This window comes from Pongo pygmaeus, chromosome 14 (genome assembly GCF_028885625.2).
Source record: "Pongo pygmaeus isolate AG05252 chromosome 14, NHGRI_mPonPyg2-v2.0_pri, whole genome shotgun sequence".
Classification (NCBI taxonomy): Eukaryota; Metazoa; Chordata; class Mammalia; order Primates; family Hominidae; genus Pongo; species Pongo pygmaeus.
The window spans coordinates 87,662,668-87,681,085 of NC_072387.2; positions in this window are offsets into that span (position 1 = coordinate 87,662,668).

Below are 18,418 nucleotides of genomic sequence, written 5' to 3' on the forward strand. Positions count from 1 at the left end.
ATATAGTATATATATGTAGATATATATATATCTACTGCCATGTCTAATATTTTTACACACTCGTTAGTATTTATTGACCCTGTCCTGCCTATTATTATCAAACCCACCTCTCCTTTTCTCTTTTCCTACCTAGATATACTCAGTTTTGTCAAATATACATGTACTTTATATTTTTAAGATGAATAACATTTAAATTCCATCTTGTAATCATAATTCTGTGCCTGGTCTATAGCTCATTCTAAAAGTTGAAAGTAAATTAAAGGCATTTACATTATCAGGATTATATTAAATTGCATTCATTTCAAAGCCAAGTGGTGATAGAGGATTTCTCTACAAATTCACCATGAGATTCCCTGGCCCACTCTAAGGTGAAGAATACTATCAACAAGGTTAAATGGATTTCCTTACACACCATAAATTGCTCAATATTGTGTCACATTTTGGGTTATTTCTGATAATCTACTATGACATTTCCAAGGCGTTTTCTCTACTTGTAGTTTCTAGATGCCTCTCAGTTTTTTTTAAGAAAAAAATCATAATTTCTCATCCTATTACTAAAATCTTCCAGTTGTTATTTATTTTGTAAGAAATACATTCAATTTTTTAAGCATTTTCTTGGAAATCACTGTCAACGTTTCCATGTGGACTGCTGATGGCTTTCCAAGCTTGATGCTTAGCTATCATCCTGGAATTTCATCTTTATATTTGCTGAGTTAATTCTACTGTTGACCAAATCTTATTTGTCCTTCTTATATCTTTATCCTGGACTACCCATCAAGTGAATACTTCAGAAAGGATAATTGGAAGGTATGTATCTTAAGTCTGTATATATCTAAAAATACTTTGCTTGTCTTTCACACGCTAACATTCTAAGTATAAAATTGGTATTGATTTGTGATCATGACAAATTATCAAACATAGTGGTCTAAAGCAACTCAAATTTATTATCTTACAGTTCTATAGATAAGAAGTACAAAACAAGTTTTAGGCTAAAATCAAGGTATCAGCAGGTGTCAGAAGCTCTATGGATAATCATAGAAGCTCAGTAGGACTATGTCCTTTTCTGGTTTTTCTAGGGAAGAATCTTTTTACTGTTCATTCAGACTGTTGGCAGTTTGTTCCTTGAAGTTGTGGGATGAAGGTCCCTATTTTATTGCTGGTTGCAAACTGAAGGCTGTTCTCAGTTTCCAGAGGCCACTGCATTCTTTGGCTTGTGGCCCTTCCTTCCATTTTCAAAGTCAGCAATGACAGGCCTAATGCTCACTACACACCTCTCTGACCCTCCTAATTGTCACATCTCTTTCTGACCCAGCCAGCAAAGGCTCTCCAAAAAAAGTGATGCCCACATGGATATAATCTCCACATCTCAAGGTCTGTAACCTTAATCACATCTGCAAAGTCCCTTTTGCTATGTAAGGCAACATATTTACAGGTTTGGGTATTAGGTCATAAGCATCTTTAGTAGCCATTATTCGACTTATATTCAAAAACATTTTTCCTGAGAAATTTAAAGGCACTATTATTTTTTTTCTCACACTTGAGAATTCTTGATAAAATATTTTATGTCAATTATATTTTCATTTCTCTGTTGGTAATTTCTTTTTTTTTTTTTTTTATTTATTTATTTATTTATTTATTTTTTTTTCTTTTATTATTATTATTATTATACTTTAGGTTTTATGGTCTGTTGGTAATTTCTTATCCCTCTGAAAGATTTAGAAGGCTATCTTCATCCTTGTAATTCTGAGATTTGATGCATCTGGTTGTGGTCTTTCTTCAACTCCTCCTGTTTTGCAGTCAGAAGGCCCTAGCAATATGACTTCTCAGGTCTTTCTTTAGTTTAAGAAAAAGTTCTTCCAGTATTTTTTTTTGAATGAATGATCCTCATCCTACTTTTCATCCCTACCATTAGGTCCATGCCTAAGGCATTTAGTACACGTTTGTGTGAGTGAGAGTTAATAAGACTGGGCATGTAGACTTGGCTGTCAAGAGCATAAGAAAATTGACAATGTATATACATTAAGAAGATGCCAGAGAAGACACCAAAAAGAATACTTTAATTTAAGGCTGAGGAGAGAATAAGCAAGGGCCAGGTGTCTATGGCATGGCAACCTGAAGGCGGAAAGTACTTCTAGTGAAATCCTATCCCCTAAACTTCTTCAATCTCCTCCCAAATTATAGAGATCTGTTTAATTTTTGAGAATTATAGAAGTTATCCTGGTCTGCTAAAAAGAGGTTTATTAATGCTGCATAATTTGAAACTGCACTGTAAACTATAAACTGCTGTTAATATGATTGCTATGATCTCAGAATGCTTTCATCCTTTCAGTAAGTACTTACTAACATTTCTTATGAGATTGAAATCAAGCCTCAATGATTCCAAGTCTTTTTTCACCCTCATTACTCTTGCCTTATTATTTCTGTTATATTATATCTGAAATATTTACAGTGCACTGTACTAGTACAATTTTTACCGTAGTCCCAGAAAGGGGATATTTGACATGAAGATTCCAGCTCCAAAAACAGAGAAAAACATTTGAGATAGTGGCTTGCCTGTTTAAAAACACTGAAGGAAAAAAGATTGTAATTAAAAATATCCTTCTTTTAGATGTCATCTGAGCATGGATAATCATAGAAGCTCTATGTGGTTGAGCTATAATGAGCTTTTCAGTACTTTCCCCAAAGAACAATGCTAGGCAGTTCCTACCATCTCAACATATGAATATTTTTGCAACACTGGCCCCAAATAAATACTTTTATCCAGAGTCACTCTTCTTGTCCTGGTGATTACAATAGCAAGGTAGAGAAAAATAAATAGGGCCTGCTGTACAAACTAACATTGTAATGAAGATCTAAATTTGCTCGTTATCCCTTGAAACAGCAGTTAGGAGGTACAGAGGGGACGGGATATTGCTGTTCTTTTGCGTATTCTGCAAGGAGAAGGAAGCAATTTGAATAAAATATCTGACAAATAAACTGTTGGGAATTTGTCAGAAGTGTATTCCTGGTCTCTGCAGGAAGTCTGTGAAGAGAGTTGAAGGCCCATAATGATGAAGACGTCTTTGCCCCTGTCTTGGATTTGTTGAGCTGATAGGGGCTCTCTTCTGCAACTGGTTCTGTGTCTGTGCCTGCCCCATGAGGGACAGCCCTGCCCTCCATGGCCTAGGCAGCTGGTTTGAATCCAAAAGATTTCTTTGGTGGGGTTATTTAACAGATGATGAATTTTTCTATCTGATTCACATTTGCTTTGCACTCAGATTTGGTGACCTATGTAATTTATGCCCAAACCAATGATTTATTTTTAAGTATACTGATGGTCTTTACCCACCAAAAAAGAATTGAAATATATAAGCCATCTTTTCGAAAGCTACCTTTAAAGAGAACCACAAAAATGGCTTATTATTTTCAAAGCCACATTTTAAAAAAGAAAATACCCACTTCTCAAATGAGTCACTCTATAGTTTAAAATCTAGTGAAACATATATATAATATATAATTTATATTTTAAAATGCAAAGATTTGATTAAAAATAACTATTTGAAGAATCATTTAAATGAATTTAAAATTACATTATGGTCTTAACATCATAAGCTTAAATGTCTACACAATTAAACAGTCCATAAGAAACTGAATCTGATCAAATTGGGGGGTTGAGCGTTTATAAAATACCATACAATAAAATAAATGTGCTTCTATCAATCTGAAAAACAAAGCGAATTATGAGGTTGGAAATACCTTCAGAAAGAATAGTCAATTTGTTTCTTTGAGACTTAAAACTAAAGATTCCTTGTCAAAGCACATTTATAGTTTCTTAATATAACAAACCATGTCATAGATTGATTTCCATATTCATAAAGATAGTGGAGATTTCCTTGGCAATAGAAGAATATATAAGGGAGGTTCTCCGGTAATAGACTCCCTATCTTTTGTGATTTTTAAAATATGTGTTTGTTTGCTTGTTTGTTTTTTGCTATCCAGCTAGAAATCCTCTCTGGTTTCAGACCCATCACCAGGGAGAGCTCAAAGCTTCTGTTTTCACTTCTGTCCTGAAAGAGTCTAATCTGAAGATTTTTAGGAATGTCAATCCTAGGGGCATGGTGTTCTTTCATATTCTCTGAGATTCTATTGCTCTCTCTTGAGAGAAAGGACTATATTTCTAGTGAACAATTCTTGAAGTCAAATGTATAGCCTTACATTTTCTACTACCCCAAACTTAGACTTCTCTCTAGATCTCTCCAACTCCAATAGAATGGCTGACTATATTGTGTGAGTCTGTGTTGTAGCTTTCTGAGCTTGGACCTCTTGGAAATATATGACCTATTCTACATTGTCTTCTCCCAGTCTTAGTCTTTCCAGATCTTTTGAATTTTCCAGGGCTTAAGAACATTTTCTATTACAATAGCAAAAGAAGTTATTTTACCTCATCCTCTGTTTTCCTGCAACAATAGAACTGAAATATATGTTATCCTCTAATGTCTTCTTATTCCTTTCGAGTAGGCCCAGTTTATAAAACTTAAGCCTGCATTAGATTGTCCCACACTTCTACCTCCTCCAGGATTGTTTGCTGGATCAAGTCCCTAACTTTTTTTTTCTTTTTTCCATTATTCCAATTTTTATTACAAGATGAAAACATGCTTATTTAAGCTAATAACTCTTTGTTCTAGAGATTATCCTGTGGTTTCTTTTCAAATCCTAAAAAAGTATACTGTTGACTGTGTATCTTCACTAACTCTGGTAAAAGCAGTCTTAATTAATATGTAAAATATAAAGCTACATCCTCTGCAATAAGTTGAGAAATTGGCATATTAAACCCAATAACAAGCAGAAGTAAAAAATAATAAAGACAACAGCAGAAATCAGTGAAATAGAAAACAAAAATAACAAGTTTAACTAACCACTAGAGAGGCTGACCAAGAGAAAGAGAGAGGAGACAGAATTTACAAATGCCAGGAATGAAAAGAATGGACATCATAACACCCTACAGATATTAAAGGTTAATTAGAAAATATTGCAAACAACTTAATGCCCATAAATATGACAACTTAGATACCATGGATTAATTTCTCAAAACATATAAATTACCAAAGATCACTAAAGAATAAATAATCTAAATAGTCATATATTTATGGAAGAAATTATATTGATAGTTTTAAACCTTTCAACAAATAAAACTCCAAGCCCAAATAAATAAACTCACTGATGAATTTTACTCAACATTTAAAGTGAAAAATACCGGTTCCTCACAATCTCATCTAGATATTAGAAAAAGATGGGACAGTTCTCACACATTTTCTAAGTACAATATTACTTTTTATGAAAATGAGATAAAAACATTACAGAAAACTATAAACTAATATACCTCAGGAACTTAGATATTAAAATATTCTCAACAAAATATTAGCAAATCAAACTCAGCAATAGATAAAAAAGAAAAATATATCAAGACCAAGTGGGTTTTATCCTAGGGATGCGAGGCGGGTCTAACATGCAAAAATTGATAAGTGCCATTATTATATCAAGAGCCTATAGAAGAAAAACTATATAGTCATCTGAATAGACACAGAAAATCATTTGACATAAGTAAACATTAAAATCTCTCAGCAAGAAGTTATTGAAGGGAATTTCCTTAACTTATTAAGGAGCATCTACAAAACCTATTGGTAACACCATGCTTCAGGTTGGATGACTAAATACATTCCTCCTAAAATTAGCAAACCAGAAATATCTGCTCTCACCATTTCAATTCATCATCATACTGGGAGTCCCAGCCAGTGCAATAAGACAAGATAAAATAATGAAAATGTGACATATCAAAACTGTGAATGCAGCAAAAGTGGTTTTTGAGTATGAATGTTTATGTTTCATCAAAATTCATATTTTGAAATCCTCACCACAAAGGTGATGGTGCTAGTAGATAGAGATTTGGGGAGATGATTGGATTACAGGAGTGGAGCCCTCATGAATGGGATGTGTACCCTTATAAAAGAGGCCTAAGAGAGATCCTTTGCCCCTTCTGCCATGTGAGGTTAAAATGAAAAGATCACTGTCTATGAGGAAGAAGGCCCTCATGAGACAACAAATTTTCTGGCACCTTGATCTTGGACTTTCCAGCATCAAGACCTGTAAGAAATAAGTTTCTGTTGTTTATAAGCCACCCAGTCTATGGTATTTTGTCATAGCAGCCAAAATGGGCTAAGACATATCTATAGTCTTAAATGTTTACATTAGAAAATAAAGGAATAGAAATTAATGAGCTTAGCTTCCAATTTCAAAAGCTAGGAAAAAACTATAAAATACACTAAATACAAAATTAAAAATAAAGATAGTAAGAGCAAAATTATTAAAATATAAAGTAGATATAAAAAAGAGAAGGACAAATATAGTTTACAAATATAATAAATAATATTGACAAACCATTGACAAGACTGAAAAGAACAAAAGAGAAAAGGCACAAATGAACAACAGAGGAAATTAAGAAGTGGGTTACCACAGATGCTACAGAAATTTTAACAAATTAAGGATAGAGAAAAAAATTTTCCTAACATATTTGAAAACTTGGAAGAAATGGGCACATTTCTAGAAAAATTTTACTTACTAAAGCTCCCTTGAAGAGCAACATCATATTTAAATAATTCTATACCCATTGAAGTAATAAGCTAACAGTTTTCTGCATTAACAAAATAAAAAAATAAATATTATCAGACTTTCAGGAAACAATGTCAGTTTCATAGGGACTATTCCAAATAATAGAAAAAAGAGAAAATATTCCATAACTTACATAAAAGGCTAGCAACATCTTCATGCTAAAACCTGACAAGAACAGTATGAAGGGAAAAAATCACATTTAACAATCACATTAATTATATACTTAATATATTTAATAATATCAGTGTAAAAATCCTAAACAAAATATAAGCAACTTGAATCTAGGAACATATAAAAAGTCTGATAAATCATGAACAAGTTGTGTAAAGTTGATAAAAGTGAACTTTTCCAAGACTGATCTCCACAGGCAGTTCCCCCTAAGGGGAAGAAACTGCCTCTAGTAAAACTGACCTTCTGAGTGGTTCCATGGAGACCTGTGTGGGCCCGGTGCTCAGACAGAACAGGTAAGCCTCAAGACCTGCACCCCAACCACTCCATAACAATCATGCCAGGGATAAGTTCCTTCTCTAACCACGAAAGCTGATGTGGTGACTTCTGCCTTTGGCTTTGCATGTGATAAAGCTATTATGCAAAGCTTAGACCAATTCTCAGACCACAAAAGGAGAAGACCTGGCATCCCCTTCAGCAAGCCATTAATGAATGCTTAGTTCAACTGATGGAGTAGGGCTGGGGCAAAGCTTCTGCTACAGCATATTACAGTTGCATACTGAGCCATAGTGACTCCAGATAGGGGCTATAGTCATGCAGCAGAGAAGGTCACAGACCAATGCTTAAGGTCTCCTGTCTGATCCTGTCTGATTGTTGTTCATGGATATGCAGTGTGACAGGTATCACCTGCCTCAGTTCCCATCTCTTGGAGGCCAACATCAAGGACAATTGTCTAGTGAATGTCCTTAGATTTGATCCATTCTCAGGTAACATAATAATGAATGTTATGGAATGAACGTTTTGTATCTCCCCGAAATGTGTAAGCTGAAGCCCTAACCCCCAGTGTGATGATATTTAAATGTGGAGCCTTTGGGAGGTAATTGGGTTTACATGAAGTCATGAGGGTGTGTCGCCCATGATGGGCTCAGTGTCTTTCCAAGAGGAGGAAGAAACTGAAGGTTTCTTTCTCTTTGCAGTGTGGGAATTTAGCTCAAAGGTGACCATCTGAAAGCCAGGAAGAGGGCCCTTACCAGAACCCAAACATGCTAGCACCCTGTTTTCCAATTTCTAGCCTCCCAAACTGTGAGAAAATAAATTTCCGCTGTTGAAGTCACCCAGTCTATGTTATTTTGTATGGCAGCCCAAGCTGGCTAAGATAGCGAGGAAATACAAAAAAGGGAGAGTTTGACTCACTCTCTAGTGATTGGAATGTGCTCCTTACCATTCTATTGAACTCTTTTTCAGTGTAGTTAGACAGAGTAGATCCAGCAACAAATGATGACTGAACCCCTGATTGAACATCTGCTGAATTCTCCCTGATCCAGGTTTGATGATGTGCACTGCCATTGGAAGTAGGCATTTCAGTAAAGGTACTAATTCATCATAGAATGAAATCAAGAGGAATAGAGGATATTCCTATGTGCTTTTACTCCACTGAACATTTTAACAGCACCAGGTTGGGGGTGGGCATCTTTGACAGCTTGCTTCCGATTCAAAAGAACCTGAGTGCATTTTCCTGCATTTTCAGAGCATTTTTCTCTTTCCTAAAGAGCTTTTCATTCATTGCTGTGATAGTCTTGTCACTCGTTAGTGTTCAGAGGGTTAGAGTTAGAGCTTCTTCAGTTTATATCTTTAAATTATATCAGCAGGTGATCGGTGAGGCTCTTTGTTTTCACAGCAGACTTGGGTTATCATTTTAATCCTAGACACTCTAAGATTTAAAAACTTAGGGAGATACCACATGGTGAAAGCTATCCAAGTTCAGCAGCAAATCACATAAAAGACATGTTTTTTATCCCTGTTATATATCAATAATATCTAGTCATGCATGACATAACAATGGTTTTGTTAATAACAGACCAGTGGTCCCATAAGATTATAACATGTTTTTGTTGTACCTTTTCTATGTTTAGATAAAATGCTTACTGTTGCATTACAATTTCCTACAGTGGTCAGTTCAGTAACGTGTTGAATAGGTAGCCTACGAACAATAGGCCATATAGCCTAGGTGTGTAGTACATTATACCATCTACGTTTGTGTAAGTACACTGTGTGATGTTAGCACAATGACAAAAATCACCAAAGGATACATTTCTCAGAACATATCCTCATCATTAAGTGATGTATGACTGAAAATAATTTTCTAGCACAAATACCACGTCTAAACAACACCAAATATAGCAACACAAAAGGTGCATAGCTTTTGAATTTGATGCACCATCTCCTTTGGATAGACCTAGCCCTCTAGTCTGCCTTTATGTAAGAATCAAGTCTTTAAGTATTGTGGTCCTGTAAGTGCACAATATATTTAATCCACTTCCTATACTCTTCACATAGTCTTAAATGGAAATATAGTCCACAAGCAACTCAAGAAGTTGGCATCCAGGCTATTTACGTCATCTAAGCAATTAATCATTGCATGGTAAGAGCTAAAACGAAACTATTCAGCCCAAATTAACAGCTATTCAGCTTCCTGCAGAAGTGTGCAAAACCTGCACAGTAAAACATGTTTTATTTTACTGGCATGGTAAAGGCATCTTGTGGGTGCTGTGCTGAAGAAAAAATACACAGTAAGTCATCACTGAATGCAAATGATGGGTTCTTGGAAACAGTAACTTTAAGTGAAATGACATATAATGAAACCATTTTTTTTCCTCATCAATGTTATAAGATAACAACATTGATTGAAATGATGTTTTATTCGAGGACCTGCTGAACATCACTTCATCACACCATACATAGACTGGAATAAAATAACATAAATAATTTAGTCTTTTCTTCTTGCTGCTTGAATTAAGAAAGGATGTAGCATTAAAGTTAATATTTTAAATTTTTAATTAAAACATATCTAGGGTCCCGGCCCATGACTCCACGTTTGCTGCATCACAGGCACTGACCATTGCTCTGGGCAAGCATTTTCGGAGCATCACAAAGCAAATCCCTTCCTCTTCTTTTATGGCAGGGGCTCATGATGCCACTGTGTCACATATGTTTCCAATTAATCTCCTGCTAGGCTATCTGACTGAATTACACAATCACTGGAATGTTTTAAAGGCTTAACTGATTTGAAGCATAGCCATAGGTTAAACACTGTTGAACCATCACACTCGAAATATATGTTTAACATAAACAAATCATTTCACAGATACAAGCATGGCTAATGGGGTACCATAATAAGGGGAGGCAAATGCCTTTGTCTTATTTTGTCCTTTTTACCCAAAACATTATAGTGCCTATTTTTAATACTAAAAATAAGGTACAAGGAGAATTTTCCATTTATTACAGTATAGACAAACAATCTGAATAATTCAAGCTGTGTTTACAGAGCACAAAGTGAGGTTCAGGTTTCATAAATATTCATGATTAGTGTGGGTAAGCAGTCCAGATAATTCAGAAACCACCCTATCCCTGCACAGTTCAATTTGCTAGTCTAGAGAGGACCAATTTACCAATAATTATGACATCTCTACTTCACCACTTAGTATAGAACCATGGAGGAGAAAATACTTCCTTATTTTTAAGCTTAATTTAGATTGTTGTTTCAATTTGATTATATGGGGTCATGTGGATTCAGTCACAGAAGAAGATTGTGCAGTCTCCCCAAATTCTCGGCCTGTATTTTAGGTATGGTGCTTCTCTTTCCTTCCATTCTCTTATTCTTGTTTTCTGCCCTTGGCATGAACAGTGTGCATGAAAGATGGCACTTAGGTCTTAGCACCCTGTGATTTCATCCAATTAGGTGATTCTAGCACCTTGTAAAACTGTTTCTCAGAAGGTAGTGGCCCTCTGTACTTTGGGAAATGAATGGTGTCCTTTACAAGGACATTCCAGAAAAATAGGTCAACTTATAATGTGAAGCCTGGCTGAGAAGGAAATAACCAAATGACATCTAAGACTTAGGCAAAAAGTTAAAATACCTGTCCTTCTAATGATCTGTACTGCTTCTTCTTTTAATAAATGTCTTTAGTAGCTAGAGAACAGTTACACAAGAGAAAGGACCAACGAGAAATCATTGGTGAGAAATAATCAAGGGAAAGGAATTTTATAAAATGGTAATTAAAAATAAGAGCTATGAATGAGTTCTCAAATTCAAACCTTGTGTTATACTTTAAGCATAGCAATAAACAGTGATCTCAGATAAAAATATTGATTTTCTAGAAGGCTTCAATCTTACAGTGCTTTTTTCCCAAAGCCTTGCAAGTTTCACAAGTATCTTTTGTGTTTTATTCAGTATCTACTGAGAGGCTGCTGCCACATAGCAGAGAGCTGGATGGTCTGATACTTTGGGGTGGGTCAGAGCTTTCGAAGAACTTCCCATCTAAGGAGGCAGCAAAGCTGACAGAAATGCAGGGACCACATCAGGCCTTCACCTGTCTGTTTCCACAATAGAGTGACAGAAATCTGCTATTTTCTTCCAGGAGCAAGTCTGGCTGAGCCTTTAATATCCATTTCCTTACCACAAGAAATTGTGTCTGGGCTTCACGTCTTAAGGAATGACTACAACAGAGCTCCTTAGCAGATCTGTGAGGATATCAGTTTTATTTTTACAAAATCCAGAATTTTTGTTGGAAGTTAGCAATGATAGAGGAGTGACTGTGGAACAGGGGGCTAGGTGGCAAAAGGAAGCGCAGGAAGGAAAAAGGTGAAGACCACTGGGAAAGTAAACTAGAGTGGTGCATCCTAGCCTTTGAATTACTTTGGCAACTATTTATTTATATGTCTGTTTCTATGAATAGAAAGTTCCTTGAGGACAGGGACTCTGTCTTATTTGTATTTGCAATCATTGCATCTAGTATAGGGATGTGGAATACTCCCACTCTTCTGCTTACCTTTCCTCTCATTATTGTTCTCTCTCTTCTCCCCAAGGGCAGAGGAGTTGCTCATGTATTTAGTCTGAGTTTACAGTATTGACTAGACCATATCGATCAGCAGATAAGGTCACTGATCATACTCATCTATGGGATAGGAAGCTAAATGAACCAAGAACAGTCAGATCTAATAGGCTAGGAGTGACTAGGAGTCAATGGCCTGGAGCCTGGTAGATAAATATTTTAAACAAGGCATCACGATTATGTTTGCTGGTTATGGACCTCTGGTCAGGTACACAGAACCACTGACTAAATTATATTCTGACTGTATAGATTATCTGTTGTCATATGGAAGAATCAACTATGAAAATACATTTTTCTAATTCTTGGATTTTTTGCTAGTATACATATAGATTTCAGAAAAAAAATTGTTTGCTAAGGTTTTAATTCATTAATTAATATGTTTATGAAGAGCCTATTCCCTTCATTCATTTACTCTTTTATTTGTGCTAAGCAGAATTGAATGATCTACATACTCTGCAATGCTCTGCCAACACCTCAAGCTATAATCTGTTACTAACTGTCAGATAGAACTGGCTTCATGGGTGTGCAATCTGTGCAGGCACACAATGCCCCACACTCAAAAAAGATCTACACTTGATACAATGCTTTGCTGTCAATATCTAGAACTTCTTATAATTTTTTCACAAGGGAACTTGTATTGGTATTTTCCGCTGGATCCCACAAATTATGTAACTGATCCCACTCTCAGTGTCAGGATACAAAGATATCAGGTAAGATTGTTGGAATCCCAATGGACTGCAGTCCAAACATTCTTTAAAAAGCCAGTGGGTAGGCCGGGCTCGGTAGCTTAATTCTGTAATCCCAGCACTTTGGGAGGCCAAGGTGGGTGGATCATGAGGTGAGGAGTTCGAGACCAGCCTGACCAACATGATGAAATGCCCCCTCTACTAAAAATACAAAATTTAGTTGGGCGTGGTGGTGTACACCTGTAATCCCAACTACTCGGGAGGCTGAGGCAGGAGAATTGCTTGAACCTGAGAGGTGGAGGTTGCAGTGAGCCAAGATCGCACCATTGTACTCCATCCTGGGCGACAGAGCGAAGCTCCGTATGAAAAAAAAGAAAAAAAAAAAGACAACGGGTAGTAAGGATCTAGACAAGTAGCCCATGGGCCTGGGCCTATCTCAGATCTCAGAAGTCAGAAGAGAAGATACAGACACAAGAAAAATCCAAATCCTGAATACATAATATTAGAGTCTTTAAAAATTTAGGTAGTTAATTTGTTAATTAGCTAGATTTTTTTTTGTCTTTATGCCATTTTATTTTATTTTATTTATTTTTTTCTTTTATTATTATTATTATTATTATTATTATTATTATACTTTAGGTTTTATGGTACATGTGCCCAATGTGCAGGTAAGTTAGATTTAATCATTCCACATTGTATACATACTTGAAGACATCATGTTGTGCCTGATAAATACATGAATTTTATCTGTTGACTTAAACAATAAAACAAAAAATAACTTTCATCCCTTAAACAATAAAAATCCAAAAGGAATGTGGATCCATGTTAAGAAGGGATGGTCTCCGAAGCGGTTCCCTGCCTTCACTTTGATTTATTTTTAAATTTTATTATGCAAAATTTTAGATATTATAAATGTGTATAAATAATAATATAATTACCCTCCCTATATTTATCATACAGCTCCAACAGTTGTCAATATTTTGTTAATCATGTTTCATCCATTTCTCTATTTTTGCTGAAGTGTTTTAATTAAAACCCCTATATTTCACCCATAAATACTTCAGTGTGCAAGTCCAAAAGATATTTTTTTAAATACAGCCTCAATATTATTGTCATACCTAACAAAAGTTTAAAAAAATTAATATTCAGTTTATGTTCAAATTTCTCAAAGATGCCTTTTTATAGTTACTTTGTTAAATTTGAATCCTAACAAGGTTTGCATTTGTTTGGTATTGTCACTTAACTTTCTTTTAAACTATTATAATTCCCCTTATCTCCATTTTTTTCATGCTATAAATTTGTAGAAATACCTGGGTTATTTGCTTTGTGTAATTACCCACATTCAGAATTTGGCTAATTGCATCTTTACAAGGTTGCTGCTTTAGCCCCAGAATTTGTGTGATAATTGGTTTTAGATTTAGGGGATGGATTAGATTTGGTTTAATTTGGGGGCAAGAAAACTGCATAAATGGTGCTGCACATTTTCTTTTATTTCTCCAGCTTTATTTAGGTATAATTGAAAAATAAAAACTGTATACATATAAGGTATACGTGTACATTGTAGAGATTTACCCCTGTGTTTTCTTCCAGTGATCTTACAGTTTCAGGTCTAATATTTAAGAGCTTAATCCATTTTGAGTTGATTTTTGCATATGTTGTGAGATAAAGATACAGTATTATTCTTCTGCATATGGATATCCAATTTTACCAACATTATTTATTTAAGAGATTGTCCTTTTTCTCATTTTGTGCTCTTGGCACCTTTGTCGAAAACCAAATGACTATAAATGGGTGGGTTTATTTCTGGAATTTCTGTCTTGTTCCATTGGGCAATGTGCCTGTTTTTATGCCAGCATCATGCTGTTTTAATAACTACATCTTTGTAATATATTTTGAAGTCAGGTAGTGTGATGCCTCTGGCTCTCTTCTTTTTGTTCAAGATTATTTGTCTATTCAGGTTCTTTTGTTGTTCCATACACATTTTAGGATTGTTTTTCTATTTCTGTGAAAAATGCTACTGGAATTTTTATAGGAATTATACTGAATCTGCAGATAACTTTGGGTAATATGGATATTTAAACAATATTAATTCTTCTAAACAATTAATACAGAATATTTTTCCGTTTATTTGTGTCTTCTTCCCTTTCTTTTATCAATGTCTTATAGTTTTTGGTATACACATCCTTTACTTCCTTGGTTAAATTCACTCAAGTATTTTAATTTTTTTGATATTATTGTAAATGGGATTATTTTCTTATTTTTTTAAATAGTTAATTGTTGGTTTGTAGAAATGCTACTGATTTTTGTAGGTTGATTTTTTACCCTGCAACTTTACTGAATTCTATTATCAGTTCTAATGGTAATTTTGGTGGAGTCTTTAAGATTTTCTGTGTATAAGATCATGTTGTCAGCAGAGACAATTTCACTTCTTCCTTTCTATTTGGTAGCCTTTTATTTCTTTTTCTTTCCCATTTGCTCTGGCTAGGACATCCAGTACCATGTTGAACAGTGGATCTCCTTGTCTTGTTTCAGATCTTAGAATAAAAGCTTTTAACTTTTTAATTTGAGTATAATATTAACCATGGCTTATCATATATGGCCTTTATGGTATTTATGTAAATTTCTTCTCTTGCTAATTTGCTAATTTGTTGACAGCTATTGTCACAAAAGGATATTGGATTTTGTTAAATTCTTCTTTTCCATGTGGGTTTTGTCCTTCACTTTGTTAATATGATGTATGACGTTTATTTATTTGCATATGTTGAACCATCCTTGTATCCTAGGGATAAATCCCACCTGATTATGGTGAAAGATCCTTTGAATTCAGTTTGCCAGTATTTTTTTAAGGATTTTTATAGCTATGTTCATTAGGGAAATTGGTCTGTAGTCTTCTTCTGGAGTCCTAATGCTGGCCTCCTAAAATGAACTTAGAAGTATTAATGCTTCTCCAAGTTTTTGGAAGAGTATGAGAAGGATTGGTTCTTTAAATATTTGATAGAATTCAGCTAAGAAGCCATCAGGTGCTGGGCTTTTCTTTGATAGGGAACTTTATTATTGATTCAATCTCTTTCTTAATTTTTGGTCTGTTCAGGTTTTCTATTTCTTTGTGATTTGGTCTTGATAGGTCATATGTTTCTAGGAATTTATTAATTTCTTTTATGTTATCCAATTGTTGGCATATACTTGTTCATAGTAGTTTTTTATGATTATTTGTATTTCTGTGGCACCAATTGTAATATCTCCTCTTTCATTTCTGATTTTGTTTATTTGAGTATCCTTTCTGAAGTATAGCTTTGTTAAGTGTAGTATTCTTGGTTGCAAACATTTTCTTTCCTTTCAGCAGTTTGGTATATATCATCTCAGTCTCTCCTAGCCTGTAAGATTTCTGCTGAGAAATTCACCGATAATGCTATAGTGGTTCCCTTGTATGGAGCGTGGGGCCTGGAGACTTGGGGACCAGCCTGGAATCTGGTGCTTCAGAGGCTGGCCAGACACAGGGGTGGGTCTAAAGCCTGGGTTTGTCAAGTCCAGTCTACAGTCCAGGTACTCTGGGGCTGGTCTGAAGCCCAAGTCTGCAGGAGTTGGCCTGGTGCTGGGGTTCACAGAGGATGGCCTGGTGTTGAGGTTCATGCAGTCAGGTGTTCATTTTACTTTCCTTTTAATATATTGAGGCTGTCTCTCCCCCAGTTGCACTGTGTAGACTTGGGAAAGTGGTGACATTCCTAAAGTGAAATTGTCCTTTCTGTCTTCTTCAATGCATCTTTTCTTATTTCTATGCTATTACTCAGGTGATGAAATCTTAGACCCTACCAGAGGGTCTCACATTGGCTTCAGTGGTTTAGCAGTGAAGTAACTCACATAACTTCAACTCACAATGCATTGTGCTGTTATATGGCTCAACCTAACTGCAAATGAGTGAGAATGTTTGACCTACCTATAAGCTCAGAAGAGGAGAACTGGATATGTGTTAGCACTAGAAGTCTCCATCATAAAAAGATAATTTAAGCTGAGCTTTGAAGCATATTAGACAACACTGGGGAACCATTAGAGAAGGGTTTGGAAACAATTCAAGGTATGCAGAGTCATCTCTGTAAAAACACTAAGGTTGGAGTGGGATAAACATAAGCAAGAGAGTTTGTTTCTAACTAGCTGTGTCATTTTGGGTCAATCACTTCACCTCTTTGAACCATATTTTCTCTTTGAAAACTAATTTCTAAAAACAAATGTTATTCAAATATTTCTTGAGCAGCTAACCACTTGTTTAAAGCAAATGAAATCTTGTGTATGACCCCAATTCACAGAGCAAATATATGTATGGCTACTCTGGGTGAAGTATGGAGGACTGAGAGCTCAGACTCCAGATATTTCCCCTTTTCCCCACAATACCTATCAGTGGCTCTTGAGGCAGCACCACTAAAAAAATTAATTTCTCATACATTGTAGCTTATGTTTCTTGATTTATTGACTTCTAATGCTTAATGGTCATGGCAAGGGTGTCTGAGAGACATATTTTAAGACTTCATGTCAAGAACTCAAATCACTATTAGCTAGATATGAGAGTAGAACACAGAAAATTCAGCCTATAACTATAAAAACAATTTGAATACTTCCTTCTGAGACTCTTTGGAATGATGGTTATTTGCATGATGATTATCCAATATCCTGTACATTCATAAGTGGTTATCTGTGCACACATGCATAAATAGTTAACATGGTGGTGAGAATGCTGCTGCCACTGTTGTTGTTGCTCTTAAACGTTTTGGAACCTTATTCAAAAGGGAAGGTGAATTTTTATAAAGCACATTTTCAAACTGCAGAGGGAAATGTTTTCAGCTGCTCAGAGGAAGATATTTGTGCCAATATGAAAATTAATCAAATGAAGCCAATTTATTTTATTTATACCTTTTTTACTTCCACAAGACAAAAGGTGATGGTGAAATGCCAATTTCCCAAGGCTTTGTCTACACTGAAGAAAAGAGTATGAAGCACTGAAGTAATCTGATAATAAGAAAGGGTGGTAGGGAAGCCCTGTGAGATTCTACATCTCATGTCGAAGGTTTCCTCTGAGCTAAGACTATCCAAGAGCATTGGGTCAGTTGTCCTGGGCTATTTTGAAATCAATTTAAGAATAGAATTTTGTTTATACAACTAATGTACTACTTGCTCCATTCTCAGGAGTTATTCCTTATGTACCTAATGAATAAAAGAGATGTAGGAGAACTTTTTAAAAAAATCTTATTTTCATCTGTTGTTTTCTGCAGATTCTTTAAGGACAAAACAAAACGTAATGACTAAATGATGTTGTCCTACATCAACAAGAGTTTCATAATAAATAAACATTCAATATATAATAATTAATGTTTTATTATTTTGTGACACATTTTGAATACAGTAAATGGTATTTCAGTAGAAATTCAGATTATTGGTGTAAGAATTGATAAGCAATAAGTATTTATTTATAGACCAATTTTTGGTATAGGCTATTATCATTATTATTATTATTATCCATACTCATCCTTGTGGTTGAAGAAAGCTCTTACAATATAATTAAGCAGCCCTGGGAGCCAGAACTATTTGTTGAAAATTCCTTGATGTTATCAGATTAAGGTGCATGACAAAAATGCTGGTAGATGTTATCCTTAGTCATTTCGAACATTTCCTATTGTCCCATCCTCTTTCTGAACTACCAGAGTGTTTTCTCTGTATAAGACAAAATCAGGTACAGTAAAAGAAAAAATTCTGGCAATAGGAAGAAAGAGCTAATGTTCTTTCTTCTCTTTCCCTATTTCTAAGAACAAATGAGAGCATGGAGCATGTAACAAACTGAGACATATGAACTGCAAATTTCCCTTTGACCACAGAATGAGGCAAGGATTAAATATTTGCCTAGCTCATTAACTATGGAGTTAAAAGGGTTTGAATGGGAATATAAAAAAACACATTTGTAAAACTTCACCGCCTATCAGGATGTTAGTTTCAGAATAGCTATTTCTTCCAAAGTAAACATTTCCTTTTTAATTTCTTTGA